Source organism: Mustela nivalis, assembly GCF_964662115.1.
Source record: "Mustela nivalis genome assembly, chromosome: 8".
Classification (NCBI taxonomy): Eukaryota; Metazoa; Chordata; class Mammalia; order Carnivora; family Mustelidae; genus Mustela; species Mustela nivalis.
This window is the reverse complement of record NC_139027.1, coordinates 122,217,469-122,241,197: the sequence shown is the minus strand read 5'-3', so window position 1 is coordinate 122,241,197 and position 23,729 is coordinate 122,217,469. Positions and strand designations below refer to the sequence as shown.

At 51.1% G+C, this 23,729-nt stretch overlaps 1 protein-coding gene across 21 annotated transcripts in view; it reads right to left on the bottom strand.

Moving 5' to 3' along the window:
- The window catches only part of EPB41L1 (erythrocyte membrane protein band 4.1 like 1), a 122,672-nt gene that overhangs the window by 59,820 nt on the left and 39,123 nt on the right, over nucleotides 1-23,729 (bottom strand). For 4 of the 21 annotated variants that reach the window (XM_082746199.1, XM_082746204.1, XM_082746201.1 and 1 more), the window contains exon 1: nucleotides 11,077-11,322. The exons of 2 other annotated variants lie outside the window; for them this stretch is intronic. The gene's annotated coding sequence lies outside the window, so the exon portion shown is untranslated. Of the gene's footprint in view, nucleotides 1-11,076; nucleotides 11,336-23,729 lie in introns of those variants that run through there. 15 more of the 21 variants (XM_082746200.1, XM_082746205.1, XM_082746202.1 and 12 more) reach the window with 6 other exon arrangements.

The following is a 23,729-nucleotide window of genomic DNA, read 5'->3' as shown; positions in this document are numbered from 1 at the left end:
TCTGGTAACAGCATGCTCGGTTTTAGATTTGGTTTGGTTTGGTTTTGCCATTTTAACCATTTTTAAGTGTAACTATTTCATGATGTTAATTACATTCGTGCAACAATAGCCACTGTCTATTTTCTAAAATTTTCATTACCCCAAACAGAAACTCTGTACCCATTAAGAAGCCATGCTGGGGTTTTTTTTTTCATAGTAACTATCACAAATGAAACATAATTCGTTTTACTTATTTATTTCTATTCCTCTGAAATAGAAACTCCATAAAGACCAAATGTTAGCCATCTCAACTGCCATTATCCCCAGGACTTAGGGCAATTCTTGATAAATACCAACAAAGCTAACATTCATAGAGTCTACTATTTGCCCAGCACTGATCTAAGCACTTTACGTCAATTAAACCATTTAACCTTCACAATAACCTAGAATAGGTACTTTTATTATCTCTATTTTGTAAAAGAAGGATTTGGAGCACGGAGAAGTTAAGGAACTTGTCTGAGATCATACACTAGTGCATAACAGTGCCAAAATTCAAACCCAGGGGGTCTGGTGTCAGGAGGATAGGTGGATGGACAAACAGACAAACACATGCATGATGGGTAGACGAAACACCAATGAGACCAATGTGCACTCAGCTGGGGACAGAGACCTGGGCTGCATTCACCTCGGGAGCCTTTTTGGCTACCCGCCAGCCAGTCTGTCTGTCCTGATGACTTATCAGACCTTAAGCACCTGACTTTTCCATCCAAACTCCTGATATTATCACCCTTATTTTACTGGTGAGACACACAAACCAAAGGAGGCATGCTGATCTTCCCAAGGTCATAAGGCTGTGTTAAGCCTGTCTGACTCCAAAGTCCACCCCACTCACTATAGGGCATTTCAGCAGTCTCAGAGGGTGGGGGTGGGGGTGGGAAGGCTGTACGAATTTCTCCAAGGGGGGGGAGGTTGGCTGAGGGAAAAGTTCCAAGAATGAAAGGCATTCTTGGGGGGCGGGCTCAGTCATTTAGGCGTCTGACTCTGGATTTTAGCTCAGGTCAGGATCTCAGGGTCCTGAGGTTAAGTCCCAGGTCAGGCTCATGCCCAGTTTAAGATTCTCTCTCTTCCTCCCCTTCTATCCCTCCCACCTGCTATTTACACTCTCTCTCAAAAAAAAAAAAAGTCAGGACCAAAGTGTCTTGCTTCAGTTTTGCCACCTCCCTCCTACCTGATGGGCCTTGGGCAAGTCACTCCCCCATTCTGAGCAATGGCTTCCTCATCTGCCAAACAGGGATGAGAGCCCCTACCCTGTCACTTCAGGGCAGGGCCATGTAGATAAAGGACATCACAGAGAATGAACGAACTTTGAGATACAAAAGGTGAAGTCATAAACCTTAAGAGACTCTTACGGTTTCTTAATCAAGAAACAAACTGAGGGTTGCTGGAGGGCAGGGGGCGTGGAGGCATGGGGTCACTGGGTGATAGACATTGGGGAGGGTATGTGTTGTAATAAGCACTGGGAATTATATAAAACTGATGAATCACAGATCTGTACCCCTTAAACAAATAATATATTACATGTTAATTAATTGAATTTAAATTTTAGAAAATAAATTAAAAAAAAAAGTTGAGGTCATATAATTTAGGGAGAGAATATTCCAGATGCTTGTGTATACCAGAAGCATGTCTTTGCAAGCACATACACAGCAGTGGGACAACACAAGGGCACACATAGCCCTGTGTGCCCATGGTCATGATAATGGCTCCCAAGCCAGTAAGGCTCTCCTCTAAATCTTGCACACTGGCAACTTTTACCCAGGCCTTCTTGGGAATTCCGAACCAGGGAGGAACTAATGGAAGGAAGGAACAAAGAGAGAGAGAAATGGACAGGGCGTGGATGACACCAAGAGAATGCCAGGAAGTAAGTGAGACTCTTGTTTTCAATAACGACAGTTACCAAGATAACTCTTTTCTTTTCGTGAAATCGGGGGGCACTTCTCCCCCATCACCATCCAAACACATCTCCTGGGCTCTCAGTCTGCATTTGTACCTCCAGATTCATGCCTGTTCAAAGAATCAGGAGACTGACCTCTTGGACTGGCCCTTGGATGGAGCTCCCTTGCCTGCCAACGTCCAGTTGGGTTTGGCCAATGAGAGGTACTGGTTCAAGAGTGGAAGGAGAGAGAAGTTGGGGAACATCTTCCCAATTTCCTTCTCTGTGGTTCTGGCAGTGGCTGAGGCCCCCGGGGTCCGCTCCTTGCACAGACCCAGCCATCACTGAGTTCTGATAACACTACTCCCACCCTCTGCTCATTCAGGCCAAAGGGAGGAAACCGCTTCTGTCGCTGTTATGTTGTGGGGTGCCCCTGTGGGTTAATCCTGCCCACACCTTTATTAACATCTCCTCAGTGTAAGCATCTGAGTGGAATTCTGCTTCTGTCAGAATCTGACCGATACACTAAACAGATAAATGAATTAAAGAGGTAGGGGAGAGGGGCGCCTGGGTGGCTCAGTGGGTTAAGCCGCTGCCTTTGGCTCAGGTCATGATCTCAGGATCCTGGGATCGAGTCCCACATTGGGCTCTCTGCTCGCCAGGGAGCCTGCTTCCTCCTCTCTCTCTCTCTCTCTCTCTCTCTCTGCCTGCCTCTCTGCCTACTTGTGATCTCTATCAAATAAATAAATAAAATCTTTAAAAAAAAAAAAAAGGGGGGGGGGGAGAAATTGGGAAAAGGCAGCGTCACCTAGTGGTTAGGGACGAAATGGGCAATAAGGAGACAGGAACAAGTCTTTTAAAGTCTCTGTGCCTCAGTGTCCTGATCTGTAAAATTCACGATGATTATCTCGCCTATTTACTGTGACACCCGAACCAGGTCATAAGCACTTAATACATGTCAAAACCCACCATGAGGGCTTAAGAAATATTAGATGCCCTCATCGTTAGCATTAAGTCTCAAGGCAGAGAGGTGAATAATAGCATTCCTTTGTACAAAGAATTACAGACTTTTCTTTCGGCTTTTTCAGGGGTTCTCCAGGTTTCATCCTTTTTCTACTATGAACATGAATTACTTTTGGAATCAGAAAAGAAAAAGAGGGTGCCTGGGTGGCTCAGTGGGTTAAGCCTCTGTCTTCGGCTCAGGTCATGATCTCAGGGTCCTGGGATCGAGTCCCACATCGGGCTCTCTGCTCAGCAGGGAGCCTGCTTCCTCCTCTCTCTCTCTCTCTCTCTGCCTGCCTCTCTGCCTACTTGTGATCTCTCTGTGTCAAATAAATAAATAAAATCTTTAAAAAAAAAAAAGAAAGAAAAAGAGAAGAATGAAAAGAAAAAAACACAAGAGAGGTGAGCCTATGAAGACTTACTCTTCCCCTCTCGAGATGCTGCCCCTGCCCACCGAGATTTCCCCAGTACAGAACATTCCCTTCCTGAAGTGACGACCTCGGGGTGGGTATGAATGACACATCTGCCTGCCACGAGGTTGGGGGGGGGGTGCAGGCTGAGAGAGTGGCCTCTGGGGCCCGGTGCTACCCTCGAGGCCAAGGCTCAGGAGCCCCCAACAGAGGCAGGTGGGGTCAAGAGGGGAGCTGGGCCTGCTGTGGTCAGCAGCGCTGGCTCAGCTCTGTCTGCAGCAACAGGAACAGGGCGATTTGTCGGCACCGCATTAAATAAAACCAAGCAACGTGAAGAGGCTGCCACCCGTGGGCACTGGCTCCGTGCCGCCAAGTAGCCATAGGCTGATGTGCAGTTTTGGCCTGGGGGACCACATGACCCACCCAGACCTGCAGAGCAATGGCATCAGAAAGGAGAAAGACCTCCTGCCCGGACCACACGGCTGGCTGCAGAGACAGTCAGAGACCTTCCCGTACCGGGGCATCCTCTGAACGCCAGGCAGTGAGCTGGCTGTATGCCAGGCTTTGTCTCATTTGAGCTGCACAAGGGCCACCCAGGGCAGATGGGCTTATCCCTCAGGCCAGCTTGGCTGACCAAGGTCATGAAGCTCACCAGTTCAAGTAGAACCAGAACGAAGACCCAGCTCTGCTGGCTGACAGTCCCGCACTCTTCCCCCTCAATCCTGCTACATCCCACAAACTCCACCTCGCTGTCAACCATGTAACCAAGCTACGGTTGCTCTGGATGTAGAAATAATAACAGCAGTACCAACCCCTCCCACATGTGGGTGCTTTACAATTTAAAGAATCCTTTTATAATTATCATTTCGCTTGGTCCTCACCGATCAGCAGCGGGTGAGAGGGAATGTAGAACAGCAGTGAGGAACACAGGCTCTGGACGAGAGTTTGAATCCTGGCTTGAGGACCTTGGGCAAGATAATGGACCTCCCTGAGAGCCAGTGTGAGCCTGAAAAATGAGAATAACAAGCCCTACGCCTCAAAGGCATGCTGTGAGAAATAAATGTGAGAATGCACGAGAAGCTCCCTTTGGCACTGTGTCGCCAAACAGCAGACAATGAGTGACAACGTTGGCTCTTGTCAGTAAGGTTGTCACAACCATACAGATGGGCAAAGCGAGGTCCAGAGAAGGCAACAAACTTTTATGAGGATGCTCAGGGTATAGGCAGCAGCTGGACTCCAGCAGCAGCTTAAAGCATCCAAAGAGAATTTGGAAATTCCACAGGTGAGCTCCATATTGGGTCCATTGACAGAAGAGGTTTCCCTGGGACATCCTCACCCTTTGAGAGTGACAAAGACAGGGTCTCCTCCAAGCAAGCCAGCCCCCTCAAGGTCCTTGCCCCGCTCAGCTCTGCTGAGAAGCAGGGGCTGAAGTGGGGAGCAGCAGACCTGTAGAGCCCCCCACCCCAGCCAACTCTCATGCTCGTTTCTGACTCTCTCTCTCATTTCATTTTCTTCAATTGTTCAAACGCTATTAGAGTTCATTGTCAGTATCATTTAGACTAGAGTAAAATTGGGAGCAACTTTAAATATCTATCAACAGGGCCTTGGCCAAATTACCTAGGATTTACCCCTTTAGATTTATTTATTATTTGAGAGAGACAGAGTGAGAAAGCGCACCTGCGAGTGAGTGGGGGGAGGGGCAGAGCATGACCTGAGCTGAAACCCAGTCTGATACTGAACTGACTGAGCCACCCAGGCACCCCAGGATTTACCCCTCTAAAAACAAATGATAGGACTGGGGCACCTGGGTGGCTCAGTCAGGAAGCGGCTGCCTTCGCTCAGATCACGATCTGAGCCCCATGTGGAGACCCTGCTCAGTGGAAAGTCTGCTTCTCCCTCTCCCTCTGCCCTTCTCCCCGCTTATGCGCACTTGCTCGCTCGCTCTCTCTCTCAAATAAATTCTTTTTAAAAAGTGAATTATGAAAGTATAACATACTTGTGAAAATTTTTGCTATAGATTTTATATATATCTACATGGAAAGATGCTGATATAGAGTTAAGTGAAAAAATGCAAGTTGTAAAACAATGATGCAATTTATGGCCCCATTCTGGTTTGTGTGCTTATGTAGGCACAGAAAATACCCTGAGGGACACACAGCACACTGTTATCATTGGGTCCTGCTGGACAGAAGAATTTTGGTTGGGGAGACAAAGGGAGAATACACTTCTGAATTATTAGGACTTTTCACATATTTCTTTTCTGATTAAAATGAAGGAACAGAGGAACCTGGGCAGCTCAGTCAGTTGAGTGTCTGCCTTCGGCTCAGGTCATGATCCCAGGGTCCGGGATCGAGTCCTAGATCGGGAACCCTGCTCAGGGGAGATCCTGCTTCTCCCTCTCCTTCTGTCCCTCCCTCTCTGCTCGTGCTGTCTCTCGCTTTCTCTCAAATAAATAAAATCTTTTAAAAAACATAAAACACACACACACACAAAAAAAACCCTCAGTGGGTTAAAGCCTCTGCCTTCGGCTCAGGCCATGATCCTGGACTCCTGGGATGGGGCCCCTCATTGGGCTCTCTGCTCTGCAGGGAGCCTGCTCCGCCCGCCCCCCCCCCCCCCCCCCGCCACCTCTGCCTGCCTCTCTGCCTACTTGTGTTTTCTGTCAATTAAATACTTAAAATCTTTTAAAAAAATAAAAATAAGGAAAATAAAAAGTATTTTTAAAAGATCTGTTTTGATCAGTCTTACTGACCTCCTATCATATCTGCTGTAACTCCATTTCTGCTTGTTCTTTCCCAATCTGTTATCTCTGGTCATCCCTAATTCTACACCACTTCAATCTGAGTGCTCCTAATTTTGCAGGGTTTTTTTTCCATTTAACATTAATTGTATCAGAAATACTTTCCCCTTATTGAATCATTATCATCACAGCTAATATTCATGAGTGCTTGACTATGTGCTAGTTACAGTGCTAAGAGTTTTACATGCCTGAAATCATTTAATCTTGACAACAACCCCAAAAGCAGATTCTTGGACTGTCCATATTGCAGATGGGGCAAGTGAGGCTTAAAAGATCAATCTGCCAAAGCCTGGAAGCTCAGAAGGCTGGAAAGTAGACTAAAGCCCTGGTCTGTGTGCGTCCCAAGCCCTTGGCTAGGAACCCCTTCACCCTACTTCCCCTGCACAGCTACTGAGCGATGAGTAAGCATGGACCGGGTAGAGATGAGGAGGACAGGTCCTGGGTCTTACAGCCTATATGACCTTGGACAAGCCAACTCCCCTCTGCTTTGTTCCTTCCATCAATTCTTTCACAGACAAGCATTTGCAAATCACTGAGCTATATGCGGTGGATAGAACAATGAATTAAACATGAACCCTGCCCTCAAGGAGATTAGAACCTAACCTGAATCTCCTCGCGCGCGAGCACGGGCAGAATCTAACCCTGTCCCACCTGGGTCACACAGACGTGAAATGAATTAAGGATGCGAAGGAGCTTCCCAAGTGCCCCACTCCATATGCTGTAAGAGTAAGTATTTCTGTGGCTGTTCACGGCTATATATTATTTTATCCACTGGATGTTCCAAAACGCTCTCAATCATCTTCCTATTGTTGGGCACTTAGTCCCAATTTACTGCTATTATACAGGAAGCTCTGATGGGGATTCATCCAAAGGAAATTATTCACAAGATAGGAAAAAAAAAAGCCAGATGCACAAAAAGATGCCAGGCAGCCTTCGGAATGACTGAAGGGAGACAGTTCTTCATCTTCAGCCTGTGAGGCCTCAAACCCAATTCACAACCCCTGCGGCCTGCCCCAGCCCTCCAGCTGAGCCCCCCGCCCCCCAGGAGAGAGGACATCTCAGTGCACTGTCAACTTTCCTCCCTCACCCGCCCTCCCAGTCCACAGGGCTGTTTCTCCCACAAGGCTGCAGTCCCGCCTTTCCTCGTGGTTCTTGCAGTTGCCAAAGGGACCTTCCGGAATACTTCTGTCATGCCCCAGTGCATGCAAGCCCTGTGCAGACCTACCAAGGCTCCCGGAGCCTCCAGGCTCCTGTCAAGTGGAAACATCTTAGCCTGGCATTTGAGAGAGACTGAGGGGAGAGAGCAGTCATGTTTCCTGAGTCCCTGGGATGTGCCAGGACCACGCTAGGCCCCTTTACATAACCACCACCACACGTGGCCTCAAGAAGACAGGTGTGTTTATCCCTGTTTTACAGATGAGGAAACTGAGGCTCAGGCTAGCTACGTGATCGGCCCGAGGGCACGTGGCTGGTACACAGTGGAGTTGTGTGACAAGAGCTTAGGCCTGGTGGATTCCAGAACCTTGCCAAAGACCCAGCCCCAAGCCAGCTTTCTGAGTCACCTCCCAGTGCACCCAGCCCTCCTGCCCTACCTGCCCCAGGAGTCCCAGAGCACCCACTCTTCTTCAGAGGCAACTCTACTTCCTTCCCCTCTGACCTGGGGAGTGGGGACCCCTCCTCACAGCCACTGAAATTCCACTTGGCCTTTGGTGCCCAGGGCACAGGCTCCAGGAAGCCTTCCCTGATCACCAAAAGAGGAATGCTTAGCCTATGGCACAGCTGGCTCTTCACCTCCCCACGTCCTATCTGCGCTTCTCCAGCCGGACTGTGAGCCCCCTGAAAAGAAGGATGTTTCCTCGAACACAACAGGGGGCCTACAGGACATATACCCAGAGAATGTTTTTCCAATTGCACAAAACTGGGTCTCTGAGAAGACACTACAGGCTGCTGGTATGGCCACTGGGAACGTAGCTTTGGCCTACTCCGCCTGGATTGTAATCAGGGCTCCCCCATGACCTAGCCATGTGACCCTGAGCAACTGCCTTTCCCTTGCCCCTTGCCTGTAAGCCTCAGTTCCCTCAGTGTGTAAAATGGGAAGAAGCATTCCTACCTCACTGGGTTTTGTGAAAATTGTAGGAGTTGTACGGGTAAGCCCTTTGAACAGGACCTGGCATGTCGTAGGTGCTCAGTAAATGCTGGCTGTTCCTATTCTCATCCCCAAGCCACCTGCCCTAGAAGCGCCTCCTCGTCCCCATCCCACCTGGTACCCTGCATTCCCACCCTTATGTTTTCAGGTTATTAGGGTCCCAGCAATGCAGAAGGGGTAGGGCTGGGTGAACAGGGGGGCTAACTAGACTGAAAGCCAACCAGTCTTCCCAGAGAGCCAATGGGGGCAGGGAGCCCAGAGCAGCCCACTTCTAGGGAACCCTGGCCAGGAAGCAGAAAGCCAAGGCAGCCACTCTGTCAGGGCTCCTCACGAGTATCCCACTGCCCCATCCCTCCGGACATCAGAAGCACTTGGGCCACAGAACTGCCTTTGTCCCACCAGACCTAACACAGAGCACTCTAGCTGGAGCAGCCCCAGCGCATCAGCTGTGGCTGACCAGCTGTGACTCTGCTGGACACCAACCTGGCACGCCCAGATACCACCCCAGACATATCGCCATGGGAGAGAGAGGGGCTCCGGATGTAGACAGCCCCACACTTTCCAGCTGTGTAACCTCAGGCAGGTGACACAACTTCTCTGAGCTGCAGTTTCTCATTTGTACAGAGTGGATAATACCTGACAGGGCTGCTGTGAGATAAGGCAAAGTACTAGCCCAAGGTAACTGCTCGGTAAATGCCATCATCCTGATTTTACTGATCACTGATATTACTCCAGGTGGAGATTTTCATCCCCTTTTAATAAATGGGGATACAGAAGCCCAGAGAGGCTCACAGAGAAGTCCATGTTGAAGCTAACAGCACAGTCCAGTCAAGAGACCTTATCCACTTTCTCTGCAGGCTCAGGCCCAGAATATCGCTGGGCCTCCAGCATCCTCTTGGCTCTGGATACTCCCAAGGTCAAGGGCTGCTGGCTGCCCATTGCCTCAGCTCTGGCCCATTATCTGGGAGGCAGCCTGACCTTTTCAGGAGGCCAATGTGAGACCCCCTCCTAAAGGTTGGCCTCAAGCTCTAGAATGCCCAGTCTCTGTCCAAGACCTGTGTAGGCAACAGCCACAGCGATGGGGAAGCAGGTATCCAGGCTGCAGGAACCTCAAACCAAGGGTAGAAGACCTGGGTGCCTTAGTGCTGGCCCTCCCACTCAGCTGCTAGGTGACCTTGGACAAGTCATTCTTCCTCTCTAGGTCTCATTCAAGCTTTCAACATTTTCTAAGTGAGGACTACCAACGGGGCCAAGCATCATCCTCATGCAGGTTCTCCGAGAAGCTCACAGAGCTGAGCCCAGGGAAATGCCACATGGCCCAGGAGGGGTGTTCATAGTAACAATGCCCCCTGCAATGATCTCTAGGACTGCCTCGCAGTACCCTTCAAGGGACCAACCTCTGCATGCCACAAAGACTGTACGTGGGGTTGCCAGGCAGGCATGACCTCAGGCTGGCCAGGAGAAGCCAGCTTCCTCCCTGCACAGAGCTGGCAGCGCCTCCCTGGGCCACAGCAGCTCAGAGAGGAGGCTGGCACAGGCTGCCTCTGCCGCAGGCTCCATCTGGAGGAATGGGTGGGCAGGCGGGCACACAGCCGCCCCTATTCTCCACATCCTTGTCCAGGTCAGGCAGCACTGTCTTCCAGGAGCTTGTGGGGACTCCATTCCCATCCCCAGCTCTCAACATGGCCCAGCTGCTGCTAATTCTGGAAGACTCCTATCGCTGGGAGATGGGGGAGAGATGGAGCAGCCAGACCCCACACAGCCCGAGAGGTCCTAAATCCAGCCCTCTTACACTCCCACCTTTGCAGAGGAGGTGATATGCCGATCCAGAAGTCAAGGCAGGAACACGTGGTAGTGCCTTTCCCCCACCAACGCATTCTCAGAGTTTGGGGGGGGGGCAGGGTGGCAAGGACCCTAGCCGGCAGCCAACAAGGAGACCAGTATCTTCAGAACTCTTTCCTAGTCCTTGTCCAGTGCCTCAAGGTCCCCATGGACCATCCTGGGGCCGTAGGTCTGCCAGGCAGTGGCCTCCGCACCTGGTAAGTTACCCTAGTGGCTATAGTCCTTTGCCTGCCCCCCTGACGCCTGTCCCCAAGACCCCAGCTTCTCAGGCCCTCAGACATTCCTAAGTGTGAAGGTGCCAGACACAACTAGAACCCACAAGTCCTCTCCCTCTAATCAGAGGAACAGCCTTGGGCCAGAACAATAGGAAACCAGAACCCCAGAGGTGCCTGGACCTCCACTCATCCACCCAGCTTTGGGTGACTTGGAGGGGAGATGCAGTGGGAAGTGAGGCCAGGGTGGAAAAAGGTCTATAACCAGAGGGTGAGGGAGAGGATAGGAGCTGCCCAGCACCCTAGTCTCTAACCAAGAGACTGGCTTGCGGCATCTGAAGCTTAGACAAGAAGATCCAGGGAGCCCCTGGCCTCCACCGAGGCAGCAGGAACGATCTCAAAGAACAGAGTGGCCCTGCCAGGGAGCCCAGCACCCAGCAACCGTTCATCCCAACAGTAACCACCAGCCCACAGCCTGCCCACCTCTCTCTCCAGGCCTCGGAGAGGCTGCAGACCTGGGAGGCAGGGAAGAACAGCACAGATCTCACCACAACCACCACCACCACCACTACCGCTACTGCCACCACCACCACCACCACTACCACCAACACACACAGGCCAGGGAGTCAACAGCCTGCAAACTCAGTTCCTCCCGGTCTGGTCCCCGGTCCTCCCCAGGGTCGCAGGCCGGGCCTACACGTACTGAGTCCCCAGTCCCCCGTGCCACCTGACTCCCCCCACCACGTGCCTACCTGAGCCCGGGGTGCCCCATCTTGGGCAGGCTGGGCGGGGGGAGCCCCGTCGGCTCCTGCGGGGCCGGGAGGCCGCGGGGCGGGGCGGGCGCTCGGGGCCGCGGCGGGCTCTGCGGAGCAGCCTGTTCCGCGACACCCCCGCCCGCTGATGGATGCCGACTGCAGCAGCGGTGGCGGCGGCAGCGGCGGCGGCTCGGCGTGCGCCGGGGGCTGGGCACCGTGCCCACAGCCCCGGGCCTGGCGCCCGACGCGCGGCCAGCCCCCGCCCCCGCCCGGCCTCCGCGCCCAGCCCAGGGGCGGCCGCCGCGCGCCTGCCTGCTCCCTCCGGCGGCCCTGCCCCTGCCTCCGCCTCCTCTCGCCCAGCCTCCCTCTCCTCCTCCTTCTGCTTCTCTCTCTCTCTCTCTCTCTTTCTCTCAGTCTCCCAGGCCACTTCCTCCCCGGCGCTGTCACCGGCCGTTCCCCGACCCCTGCGGGACCGCGATGGAGCCACGGAGCCAACTCCTGCGCTCTCACGGCCCCCACATCCCGCCCCCCCCCCCCCGCCCCGCCACCCTCGGGCCCTCGCGCGGGGAAGACCCCTCTTGGGAGCTCGGCAGGGACAGAGGGAAGGGGGAGGGGAGAAGAAGGGGGAGGATCCCTGACTCAGAAGGGGTGACTCAGACTCAGTGGGCCTCCCAGCCCACCGAGCAGAGCCGGATACCCTCACCTCCCCAGCAGCAAAGAAGGGCACGGTCTCCCAGGGACTCAGGGCTCCTCCCCCACCAGGGAGGAGGTATGTGTAAAGGTCTCCTAGGATCCTGTGGGTCTCTGAGCCTATGTGTGCATTTGCCCATATGTGCCATGGTGGCAGTGACCCTAAGTATAACTGGGGACTGGGCCTGTGTACACATGGTTTTTTCTGGATGTTCCTGAGCACGCACTAGGTGTGCACCTAGGCTCCTGAAGGTAGGGGGCAGGGTAGCCAAGGGTTCTTTGGCACTGAGGGTAGGACTCAAAAACCACATGAAAGCTCTTCAGCGGAACTAACTCAAAAAGCTGGTCCCAACCACCACACCTCCAGTTCCCTCTATCCACAGGCTCGGACCTCAAATGGCAGAGGACTGTGGGAGGCAGAGGGCCTGGGGTCTGGTCCAGTTCTGCCGCTGTCTTGGCCAATAGTTTGGGGCAAGTTGTTCTCCTGCTTTGGGCCTCAGTTTGCAAACAATCAAAGAAAGGGTTGGACATACTCACCTCTAGGATCCTATTTCATGGTGGAAGCCCCAGGGAAGACAGTGGGTAACTCCCAGCATAATCTCCAAAGACTTCTGCCCATGGTATCATCTGTAGCCCACAGGACCCCTACTCCCCAGCCTCTTCCCCCCAGGCATACACAGATTTTTCCACTCTTCAAATAATTCCCTGGTACCTACTATATGGCAGCCACTGTTCTAGGCCTCCCAGACTCCACTGCAGTGGAAACCACAGAAGCCCAAAGCTGGGAGGCAGGCCAGACGTGAGCCAAGCCATCCGCACCCCCCTCACCCCCGCAAGCTGTAGATCCCTCAGTGTCAGCCTTACCGGTGGGCTGTGTCCCTCAGTGCCGACTCACCACTGCCCAACTCTACTCCCTGTCTTTGAGTGTATGTGTGGCTGCTCCCTCCTGGTGACCTTACAACCTAGGTCCTAATATATCACAATAGGGCCACCAGAGAATGAGGCCATGCCTTCTCCCCAGCATTCTTCAGAGAACACTCCCACACCAAGCCTTATCTTCTCCAACTTAAACATGACAAAACTCCACCAGATGTTCCCAAGATGTAGCATCCAGTCCCTTCACTCTCCGTGCTGTCCACTAGGCTCAGGAGAGGGCAGACACCAGAAGGAAGCCAGTTCCTCCCAGCCCTAGAGAACATGCCCTTGATCCAGACAGGAGCCGGGAAGACAGACAAAGCAGCCCAGAGCCAATTCACAGAACGACCAGAGTCCCGCTGGGCAGACTTCCTTAACAGATGTCCTTCACCTCTGGACTTTTCACTCTCCAGCTTCCCAAATTCCTGTCAGGAACTCACCAAGCCCTCTAGGGTATAGCCCTGGGCAAGTCACTTTGCCACTGGGGATGTTTGTTTGAGTTCAGTTACTGCACATTCATTCAAAGAAATGAGTGAAAAGATCAGTAAAACTCCAGAGTCACATCAGATGAACTTGCTGTTTCTTTTACACATCTGGTAAGAAATCCTTGACTCCCTGCTGGCCACTATTTTTATTCCAGATTGACTCCAAGCCTCTTCTGTTCACTGACCTTCCCAACCCTGGGCTCCTATAGGCAGGACAGAGCATGCGGCCAAAGCCCATGTTCCTCCTAATTCAGTCTCCTTCGCTGGATCCTCCTCCCCTTCCTTCCTTCTCCCTCCTCTCCTGGGTCAGGGCCATTTTCCCACCCTCCTCAGCTAGATGGAGCCTCTCGCTTTCCCAGAAGAATCTGAGCTACATTCCAAAGACCAAGGCAGGACATTCCCAGACATCATTCTGGATTTATACTCAAAAGGCCCAATTAATTCCCTTCAGGTCAGTGGGACCATACAGAAAGGTGGGCTTCTTCTACTGTGGTCATTATTTCTATGGTTAGTATTGACCAGTATTTCTATTAGCACATTCCAGTTTGCAAAGTACTTTTGTGTGTGATCTTCACAACATCTTGGGAGATAATATCATCCCCATTTTATAAACAGGCAGGCTGAGGCCCAGAGTGGTGAGTGACTTGTGCAAGGTTATACCTGCTCCGTCACACCAGCTCCCTGAACCAAGTTCCACCTGACCCTGCAATAACCTTTTGCAGAGAAATCTGGTGGAGGGTGGGCTTGGGGGTACTCTGACGAATGCATGGGTGTCAGCTGAAGTTAATACTCCAGTTCCTTTGTTGCTTTCCTTCCCCAAGCAGGGAAACTGAGGCACAGGAACAAGACCTAACCCAGCACCACCTCTCCTGAAAACCCCCTTAGAGAAATGCTAGGGGCCCAAGTGGACAAAGAAGAGCCCACCCAGGGAAGAAGGTCTTTCCAGCTCCCTTGGTTCTCCCTGAATTCTGCTTCCAGCCCTGGCTCTACCACTGTCTGTGTTACTTGGGCAGAACTGACCTCTCTGAGCCTGTTTCCTCATCTATAAAATGGGAGAAATTCTTCCTGCCCTACTGCCGTTACTGGGTTGGTGTGATGGGGAGGTGGTCAGCAAAGGCTGGCGGAAGAGAAGGGACAGGACCCTGCCTCCCTTCTCTGGTTTGCTCAGGAGGTGGGATAAATTATTTTCTCTTAAATTTTAACTCCAAGGAGCTTGATGGAAAAGGGCCAGGATATCAGAAAGCCAGAAGGATGGAAATGATTTGCCCCATTGGCTGGGAAGCCAAAGCACACAGTGTCAGCAATGGCCTCCACCCCGCCCCCCCGCAAGGCTGGGGCAGAGGTGACACTGAACCCTTCAAGCAGGGCCCCTCCTACCCTCTTTTTTATCTTCAGTGGCCTCTGTCAAGGTCACCCCAAGTAGTCAGTGGTCTCATGACTCCCCACCAGCAGGGGCCCCTTGGTTCCCGGGCAAGCAGAGTGGGTGGTTAGTTCTCCTAGCCCAAGGTCTTAATCTTTCATTCAGCAAACAGTAATGTTCACACTGAGCTGGGCCCTAGACTCAAGGGAGGCGAGAGGAATTGGGTAGCCTCCGTCTTTGGATTCAGTGTCAGTCCAGTGGGAGAGCACGGCACATAAGCCAGCCCATCAGAGGGCACACTGTGAGATGAATACCACCGTTTTCTGAGGACTTACTTTGTACCTGACACTAGACACACATTCATTTGTAGAATGTTCACAATAATTCTCTAGCATCGAAATCATTCACTCCTTTCGCAGCTAAAGTAAGTGATGCTCGAAGGGGTTAATGACTTCCCAAAGCTCACCCAGCGAAGAAACAGCAGAACCAGGATGTGACTGCCATGTCTGTCTGATGCCAAACCCTGAGCGTCAATCCTTATGCTCTCTTCCCTGCCCCCAGAGCTGTGCCGACGACTAAGGTAGCTACTAGGCACATGCGGCTACTGAGTCCTTGAACCGAGACAGATGCAAATTGAGGTGTATTGTAAGGCTAAAGTTGGCACTGGACATTGAAGATTTAATTGGAAAAGAGTGTAATAGAGCTCAGTAATTTTTGTGTTGAAGTATCTTAGATAAACTGAGTTAATAAAATAGATCATTAGAATATGTCATTGGTTTCTTTTTGCTTTTCTTTTTTCACATGGCCGCTAGAACATTCTAAATTACAAATGTGGCTCACATGACATTTCCTTTATCATTTAGATAGTCTGAATTTAGTCTGGTTTTAGATAGTCTGAAGTCCTAACCCAGCCCCTGGGGCTCAAGAGAAGGCTTCCTGGAGGAGGGGATGCCCAAACTGAGCTTGGTTAAAGGCAAGGTTGTGGAGAGGAGGGTATTCCAGGGCAAGAAAGCTGCAGGGCATCTGGCTTTGGCCCCAGAGGGCTGCAGGGCCTGGGTGGGCTGAGCTGCAGCTCCAGGCAGCTGAGAGCTGGGCCAGTCTCTGGGGGAAGCTACCAGAGTCAAACTTTCCAGAGCAGCACAACACGCAGGTCTGGAACAGTCTGCCTAACACGCTTGTTCTCACTGGTCTTTGGCACTCTCTGGAAGACACTGCGGGGGTGCTGCGTCTGCCTGCGTGTAGAGAGCAGGCAGGGTGGACAGGTGGCAGCATTCACCTGGCAGGGACCTCCCCCCTCCCGCTGCCCCCATCTCCTGCCTTCAGATTCCTCCAGGAAGGCTCCCAACATGCTGCAGTCCCCAAGGACCACCCTTCCCTCGAATCTTCCAAGCCAGACCGTGGGAGCCGCACTCTCCTGCATTAGGTCATACTCTGGTGTGGAATGATGACAGAGCTGCATGGCGGGTCACACAGTACAATGTACTTTTCTAGACCTAGTGTGGTGTTGCTGAAGAGCATGAGGGCAACATTTACCTCTGCGGAGGGGGCCAGAGGCAGGGATGGGGGACGCTCATGAATTTGAGCTGTGTGACCTTGGGCAGGGCCTCTCTGAGCCTCAGTTTTCACCTCTGTAGAATGGGGATGATATTGGCACCACTTCCTAGAGCCTAGGAAGAGGACATGAGAGAAAACCCACATGCTGAGCGTGTCCTGCAGTACCCTGAGTCTCTCCAAAGCCTTCAAAGTTGCCTCGCCGCAGGAAGTTCACCCCCCCTGCCTCTTCCACCCGGGTTCTACCCAGCCTGTCCCTCCTCTGGCCTACTAGACCACACATCTCTTGTCTCCGCCTCTAAATTTGGAGTTCAGCTATCATGAGGCTCTCTGGCTTCTCCAACAAGAATGCAGTCTGGCAAAGGGGGGAGTCTTACCTTCCCCCACCCCCCTCTTTCTTCTTTCCGTACCCACAGCCAGGCCTCTGCACAGGTCCCCGCGTCCCAAGGGCTCTCAAGGCCCACTCCAGTAGCTTGGACGTTTGTCCGCCATCTTTGGCCAAAAAATAATGCAGCTCTGGAAGAATGTGTACCTGTTGGTCTCCACTGAGCAAATCTCCAGGAGCTGGTCCTGCTCTGCTTCCTCCACGGAGGAGCCTTCAGGGGTCCCCTGTTCTCTGATAAAGCAAGCCAAACTCCTCAGCCTGACTCCCCAGATCGTTCACAGGCTGATCTCACCTGGTTCCTCAGTCTTATCCTCAGGTTCTGCGTGGGGAGCTCTGTCAGTATGAATGCTTCCAGGCTCCCAGGATGGCGGCCCAGCCCTGCCTCTCTGCTTCTGCCCCTGTTCTTTCCTCTGCCTGGGAGACCCCTCCTCCTTTTCCCATAGTTATTCATCCAGGCATCCTCCAGGAAGTCCTTCCTGGTCTCCTCCTCTTGGCAACAACCCCTCCCAGATAGAAGAAAACTCAGGGCCTCTCCCTCCCGCACTCTGCCCTCCAGCTGCAAGGCCTGAAGTCCTGCCGGCTGTCAACCTGATGGCCGGGCTCACTTTCATCCTTCTCCCCATGGGGGCCCAGCTCAGAACACATGTGCGTATGTGCTGTGTGTCCCTTGAGCCACCCTCACTCCCAGAGTCAGAGGCCGGGAGTAAGAATTCACCAGGAAACCAGGACACTCTTGGGGCTGTGTTCTTTTGACCCCAACATCACCTTGGCTACATTTCTTAATGGAGCCCCATACTCCAACTGCCCCTGAGAAATCAGCCCTGACCCGGGAGTCTGAGAGCCACACTTCCGGGGCCAGAACGTGAAAGGTCTGGCCACCGTCCCACTCGCTAAGGATACCCGGCCACCCAGCCTCCCATCGGGTGCCTGCAGTGGCCTCTGAGGTCTGCTCATTGCCGGGGCATCACAGACTCCTTGCAGTCAGAAGAGACCTTGGAGACTGTCATACAGAGGCTGGAAGCAGTGAGTGGCAGCGTGTCTGCGGTCCCGTGTGCCAGAAGATGCTGCAGTGACACCATCAATCCACATCATCGTTGCGGAGAGCAGCTGAGTCCCCACTACGTACTGGCGCGGCGCCTAGCAATTTGGATACATTTTCCGTTTTTAATCTGCTACCGCCCCGTAAAGCAGAGGTTAGAGACGCACTTGCTTTTCCACGGGGAGGAAACTGAAGCTCAGAGCAATGAAGTCACTAAACCAAGGTCACGCTGCTAGTGGGGAGGTGGGGGTGAAGGGGCAGGATTCAGTTGCAGGCACGCCTGACTCCAGAGCCCGTCGCTTTCCCCTCCTTAACCCTGTATACATTTGGCTTGTCACAAATGTACTGTGGAGATGCTGGCCGTGTTTTAGTTGTTGTCTGGATTATAGTTACACAAGTGTGCATAAACTTAAAATTTGTGTACTTGGCTGCATTTGCAATCTCAATAAACTTTTTCTTTAAAGATTTGTTTATTTTAGAGAGAGCGAGAGTGAGTAGGGGGATGGGGCAGAAGGAGAGGGAGAGCCCCTGATGCAGGGCTTGGTCTCACGTCCCCAAGATCCCAATCTGAGCAGAAACCAAGAGTCAGACGTCCAACCGAGACACCCATGCACCCCTCAATAAAATTTTCTTTTTAAAAAAGATTTTTAGGGACGCATGGGTGGCTCAGTTGGTTGAGCAGCTGCCTTCGGCTCAGGTCATGATCCCAGGGTCCTGGGATCAAGTCCCGGCAATCGGTCTCCTTGCTCAGTAGGGAGCCTGCTCCTCTCTCTGCCTCTGCCTGCTGCTCTGCCTGCTTGTGCACACTTTCTCTCTAATAAATAAATAAAATCTTTTTAAAAATTAAGAAAAGAAAATATTTTTGTCCCAGAGATGAATATTTGCTAGAGATTTTCAGGATGTAGAATCCTCTTAGTACTCGATTCTGAAGCTAGAATGCTGTTTCTCTCTCTCTCTCTCTCTCTTTTTTTTTTTTTTTGTTGTTGTTGTTGTTGTTTCTTTCTGACCATCTTTCTATTGCAACCAGGACTGTTCCCAAGATCTCTAAATTCCCATACCAGGCCAAGCAGAATTTCACCCGCTGCTCATTGCTCAGACCACAATGGACATTTTCTCATATTCAGGTTCCCAGCCCAGGTGTCACCCAGCCAACGCTCTACTTCCAGAAGCTGGCAGAGCTCTGGAGTCTTTGCAAGCTCCTCCCCATCCACCCATATGCAGGGATCAGATGGTGAGACCCGTCGCTATACCACTGGCTAATCCCAGCTTCAGGAGGCGGCCAGGCAGTGATGTGTGGATGTTCCCACTCCTGTTCCCAGGCCAGGCCGGGCAGAGAAGCCTTCTGTGTGTACAAACACAGCCTTCTGCTTAGGTGGCTCCTGCCGGACTCCCTCGCCAACTCGGCCCTCTGTGGCTTTTATCTTCCTGCCCAAAATAACCATTGGCTTTACTGCTTCTCTGGACATGAATCAGATTCTCGTGAGAGCCCGTGAGCAGCTTGAGGACAGGAAGGGCATGTTATCCATCTCCATTTCCCCAGTGCACCAGGGCAAAGGTTTGTGGGATTTAGCGCGCTCCTCTGCGTGCCTGGGGGGACCTGAGCTAGGCAGTGAGAACTCACTAGCAAACAGTCATGCTCTCTGAAAGCTCACAGTTTAGAGAAAACACCAGCACCAGCCAAATGCAATAGAAGGCAAAAAGTACTAAAGGCTGTAAGAAAAGGATGAAGTGTTTTGGAGTTCAGAGGAGAAAGAGCCTGGGGGAGGTCAGAGTGTCAGAAGTTTCAAGGCAGAGGGAGCATTTGGGCTGAACATTACAGACAGGGCAGAAGGACAGTCTAGGTGGAGGAGACAGCATTAAAAAAAAAAGGCCTGGCATGGCATACCAAGTGATTTCCTGCACTGTCTAGCAACTAGCCACATGTGACTATTTAAATTAAATTAATTAAGATGGAAAAAAATGTAAAATTCATAGCCACCTGTGGTTAGTGGCTACCATATTGGACAGTGCAGATGTGCACCATTTCCAGACGGTTCTACTGGATGGCGCTGGTCCTCATGGCAGAGAATCCGGAAGACTTTGCGTGGAGGCATGACGTGATCAGAGCTGGGCTTTAGGAAGATAAATTTGTCCTTAGAGAGGAGTGAATGACTGGAGGGTAGGAGAAACCTGGATCTGGTGGTGGGCCAGAGAGCATTACAATAATCCAGGCAAGATCGATAACCACTTCTCTTCCCTCTATTCACCTCTTCCTATCAGTAAGCAGGAATGCAGAGCACACTGCTTCTCAAAGCATGTTCCCCGTAACAGCAGTATCATCTGAGAATGTCTTAGTGTACAAATCCTCAGGCCCTACCCCAAACCTGCAGAGTCAGAAACTTGGGGGTTCGGAGAAGTAACTTGTGTTTTGATCAGCCCTCTCGCGGTTCTGACGCACACTCGGGGGTGAGATCTGCCAGCACCGAGGCTAGGGGCCATCCATGCTGGTTCCAAAGTAACTCTACACTCCAGAGTCAGAAGACGTGGCTCCATGGCCTGTCTCAGACATTAACCAGTGTGCTTAAACTCTTCGGCCTCAGTTTATATATAATAACCCTAATCGGTTATTATAAAGATCAAAGAAGTTAATACTCTAAGTTAAATCTTCTAAGAAAAGTGCCCGGCATATAGTAAGTGGTCAGTGAATGTTAATTATCATTTTTAGTCCTCCTGTCCCTCTTTATCTAAACTCCCATGGCACCAAGTTAAAGACCTCCCATATACAATGGACCAGCATCTGTCTCCTGCCATGAGCTACGGCCTCCTGCCTGTCCATCATGTATTTCGAGGCCCCCTCCCCCACAGCACCAGTGACTTCTCTCCAGGCCAAAGGTGTCAGGTCCTCTCTCAGAAGGTAAGGGCACATCTTGTGTCGAGATCCAAGAGGCGAATTTAATGTCTTTAGCTAAGATGCCCTATAGGGGATCAAGTCAGAAGATGGCCCTTGAGTCTTTCCCTACAAGACCACCTGGAAATAGGATTGTCTGGACTGAGTGCCCAGCTGCCCACCACCATGGAAAGCATCAAGCCTGTTCAGTTGATTCACGCCAGAAGGAAGGATATGGGAAACAGTACCTGGGGTTCTGCATACTGCGGGAGCTGGATCCTAACTCAGGGAGCCAGTCAGAGGGAGACGGTATCGACAAACCTGGACTCTGATCTAGGCAGTGAGATCTCAGGCAGTCATTCTCCTCTCTGGATTCAATTTCTTTACCTCTAATGGGAGGCGGTTGGCCTAGTGTGGTTCTTAACCTTTTATGGGTCATGGTTTTCTCTGAAAATTAGATGAAAACTGCAGTTTCTCCCCCAGAAAAATAAACATGGGCACACTTCCAGACACACACACACACACACACACACACACACACACACACACTTCTTGTTATTTCAGGCATCAAGTGACCTCATGAAGCCCATGTGTCCGTCACCCCATGGGTGATCAACTTAGTCAAGAAACCTTGGCTAGATGGTCTCTAATCACCCGTGACAAGAAATCAGCTGTACTTGTATCTAATTTAAAGGAACTCTATGTGAAAAATTTCCCCAAAATGATGAAATCTGAAATGCAATTTTATAGGATTTGATTGCTGATGCTCTGCATCCCTCCCAGAGCCTGCCCCCTGCCTTGTCACATTGTCTCTGCAGGCTGCCCCTCTCTTCCTGCTCCCCCCAGGCAGCAGGGAGTGAGCACACAGTCCTGAAAGACAACCCTGGCCCTGGCCGCCATAGGCTGTCTCTGTCACTTCCCAAGAGTGGACAGATTGTCCCCAGCCGTGAGAAGGTAGGAGAGGAGGAGTTGCTCACCTCTTGTTCCCCCACCCCAAATCCCTAGCTCAGATGCCAACCACCAAAGAGGGTCCCAGATGCCACCCCGCACCCCAACACAGACAGACAGACACACACACACATATACCCTCCCTCACATAGCTACAGCCACAGACTACACCTCCAGACACTTGGTGGTGCGGTCACTCAGAACAGGCAAGAGGTATTTTTAGAGGCCAAGTGACAGGATGGGTGAGAGCAGTTCCACTGTCAGAGCGACGGCCGCTACCGCTGGCTCTGATGAATCACTCTGCAACTACGTGAATGTACACGGCCATCGGCATGGCTAGAGGGGCTGTGCTGGCTTCTAGAATGAATGTCTTGGATTGGTGACCATGCTGACCATACCAGGCTGAACCCAAGATCACACCAGGGCCAAGACTGCCCAGCCTGAGCCAGGCGGCGGAGCCAGACCCGTGGCTCAGCCCAGTCCAACTTCCCATGACCAACATAGCCCTCACCACGACAGCCCACACCAGGCCACCAACCCAGGCAGGGGGCCCTCCTTCTGCAAGAGTCCCCTCAGAGTAGCTATTGATATCTCTCCTCCTCCAGAGTCTTTTTGAAGAAGCTTCTCCCCCAACACCACCCCACTGAAGTCTGGCTATTAAGGCAATGAGCACCTAGTGAGTCAGGCAGACTTGAACAGGGTCAATGCCACGGTCAGCTGGTTTCATTTTCCTGGAGGGCACTTTGGAAAAGTGCATTCTAAGCCTTAAATTCTTCTTCTACAATGCACAGACCCCACGATATAGCTATAAGAACATTTGTTTTGTGTATACAAGAGTTTTGTATATCAGAGTGAAGTGGGAATTAAAATTAATAGAAGTGTCTAAAAATAGTGGCTATGTTATACAAATAGTGATACATAAATATCCTGAAATATTATGCAGTTGTTAAAATAGAGTGCTTTGGATCTCTACGATGGTATGTAATCACATTCATAACACAACACAACATTTTAAAAAGCAGGTAGAAAACAGTATATAACATAGGATCCATTGCTATAAAATGTATGTGTGCATGCACAGAAAATGACAAAAACTGGAGGGATGCCTGGTGGCTCAGTGCATTAAGCATCTGCCTTCGGCTGGGTCATGATCTTAGGATCTTGGGATCCAGCCCCGCATCAGGCTCCCCTCTGTGCCTCCCTCTCCCTGGGCCTGCTGCTCCCCCCTGCCTGTGTGCTCTCTCTCTCTCTCTCTCTCAAATAAACAAATAAAATCTTTAAAAAAAAGAAAACTGGAAGGAAAGATACAAAAAATTATGTTCCCAGATGTCGTTTTTTGACAGGGGAATTATTTCTCTTGTGCTTACTTGGGTTTTGTTTTACTTCCTTGCAGATTTTCTGCTGTGTGGATGTGTGGAACATATATTATTTACATAAGAATGGCCCATTACCTTCAGCTGACTCACAGAGGATGGTCTGAACCTTCCTGGCTTCTCATTAGAGGTCCCACCCCTTCAGCCTCCACTCTTACCAAGTGTCCCCCTGGCTTTGAATTTCCATGCCCTCCCCAGGTACTCCCCGGAATTTCACTGATTGGGGGCCCCATTCAGCCAGCCCCCACAGTCCACTGACACAGGCCTCTGCAGCAGAAGTGCCCTCCTCCAGTCCCTGAATCTCATCCACAGAGTCTGATCCAGACGGCATGCATCTCATTCTACAATAAGGGACATCAGTATTATAATAAAGATAAAAGTGGTAATAAATCTGTTGGTGGGAATGTAAATGGGTACAGCCACTGTGCAAAACAGTATGGAGGTTCCTCAAAAAATTAAAAATAGAAATACACTATGATCCAGTAAACACACTACTGGGTATGTACCCAGTGAAAATGAAAATGCTAATTCAAAAAGATATACGCACCCCCGTGTTTACTGCAGCATTATTTACAAAAGCCAAGATATGGAAGCAACCCAAGCGTCCATTCATCGATGAATGGATAAAGAAGATGTGGCATGTTGGGTTATGGACATTGGGGAGGGTATGTGCTATGGTGAGTGCTGTGAAGTGTGTAAAGCCTGATGATTTGCTTCACCCCTGAGGCAAATAATACATTATATGTTAATTTTAAAAACTAAAAAAAAAAAAAAGATGTGGCATATATGTACGATGGAATATTATTCGACCATAAAAAAGGAGGCAATCATGCTGTTTGTGACAACATGGATGGACCCAGAGGGTATTATGCTACGTGAAAGAAGTTAGACGCAGAAAGACAAATACCAAATGATTTCACTCATATGTGAAATCTAAAAAAAAAAAAAAGATGAATAAATGAACAAAAAGGAGAGTCAGACCTATAAATACAGAGAACAAACTGATAGTGGCCAGAGGGGAGAGGCATGGGCAAAATG